General features: G+C 44.6%; 1 non-coding gene across 1 annotated transcript; it reads left to right on the top strand.

Moving 5' to 3' along the window:
* Positions 1-1,255: 1,255 nt before the first annotated feature.
* Positions 1,256-1,328, top strand: TRNAK-UUU (transfer RNA lysine (anticodon UUU)). Its single transcript has one exon. It is a non-coding gene; the product is annotated as a tRNA-Lys (tRNA).
* The last annotated feature ends 339 nt before the right edge of the window (positions 1,329-1,667 follow it).

The raw sequence follows: 1,667 nt of genomic DNA, 5'->3' as shown, positions 1-1,667 counted from the left end.
TCCTCCACCCACCTCCATTTTATTATAAGTCTTTGTATAGCGTCCTTCCCCATCCTCAATTCATTATAAGTCCCTGTATAGCGTCCTCCACCACCCCCAATTCATTATAAGTCCCTGTATAGCGTCCTCCACCACCCCCAATTCATTATAAGTCTCTGTAAAGCATCCTCCCCCACCTCCATGTCATTATAAGTCCCTGTATAGCGTCCTCCACCACCCCAATTCATTATAATTCCCTGTATAGCGTCCTCCCTCAACCCTAGTTCATTATAAGTCCCTGTATAGCGTCCTCAACCACCCCAATTCATTATAATTCCCTGTAAAGCGTCCTCCCCCACCCCCAATTCATTATAAATCCCTGTATAGCATCCTCCCCACCTCCATTTCATTATAAGTACCTGTATAGCATCCTCCCCACCTCCATTTCATTATAAGTCCCTGTATAGCGTCCTGCACCCACCTCCATTTTATTATAAGTCTTTGTATAGCGTCCTTCCCCATCCCCAATTCATTATAAATCCCTGTATAGCATCCTCCCACATCCCCAATTCATTATAAGTCCCTGTATAGCGTCCTCCACCACCCCAATTCATTAGAAGTCCCTGTACAGCATCCTCCCTCAAACCTAGTTCATTATAAGTCCCTGTATAGCGTCCTCAATCACCCCAATTCATTATAATTCCTTGTAAAGAGTCCTCCCCCACCCCAATTCATTATAAGTCCCTGTATAGCATCCTCCCTCAACCCTAGAACATTTTTTGTCCATGTATAGCGTCCTCCACCACCCCAATTCATTATAAGTCTCTGTAAAGCATCCTCCCCACCTCCATGTCATTATAAGTCCCTGTATAGCGTGCTTCCCACCTCCATTTCATTATAAGTCCCTGTATAGCATCCTCCACCATCCCCAATTCATTATAAGTCCCGGTATAGCATCCTCCCTCACCCCCAATTCATTATAAGTCCCTGTATAGCATCCTCCACTACCCCCTATTCATTATAAGTCCCGGTATAGCTTCCTCCCTCACCCCCAATTCATTATAAGTTATTCCCCCAATTGAAAGGTTAAGTCTTATGGGATCATCTCTGCATTGCTAGACAGGTCTGGAATACAGAAGAGACGGTTCCCTTCCAGGACGTAGAAACCAATGGACAGAACGTATAGTGGCGAGTGGTGATAGTCTGTAACCAGAAAGGAGGAGCAGACGGCCGATAATACAGGAGAAAGTCATTGTGTCAGTGATCATGTACAGAAGCCTGGATAGCTCAGTCGGTAGAGCATCAGACTTTTAATCTGAGGGTCCAGGGTTCAAGTCCCTGTTCAGGCAGAAGCTTTTAATAAAATTCAATAAAAAATCTTTAAATGAGTCCATGATATATAGATGATGTAATATAATATACAGCACAACAGGCACATATTTGTGGTAATTGGCACAGTATGGAGGACGAGCGGTGATCCCTCTTGATGGCACCACCATCTCTTTTGGACCATCTTGGGCAGGTCCTCGCTCCATGACTGGAGAGGCCGAGTCCAGAAATTGTGCCTGTTGGTTAATCGTCCAGATGTCACATTAGTCTTCAGGATTGGAAAAAAATGGCTGCGTCACACTAGTCCATATGTTTGGTCCATGGTTGCCAGCCTGGTGTTTTATTTTTTTGGACAATGT

Source organism: Phyllobates terribilis, unplaced genomic scaffold (genome assembly GCF_046119375.1).
Source record: "Phyllobates terribilis strain yellow unplaced genomic scaffold, ASM4611937v1 Scaffold_11__3_contigs__length_659146591, whole genome shotgun sequence".
Taxonomy (NCBI): domain Eukaryota; kingdom Metazoa; phylum Chordata; class Amphibia; order Anura; family Dendrobatidae; genus Phyllobates; species Phyllobates terribilis.
This window is presented reverse-complemented; position numbering and strand designations above follow the sequence as displayed.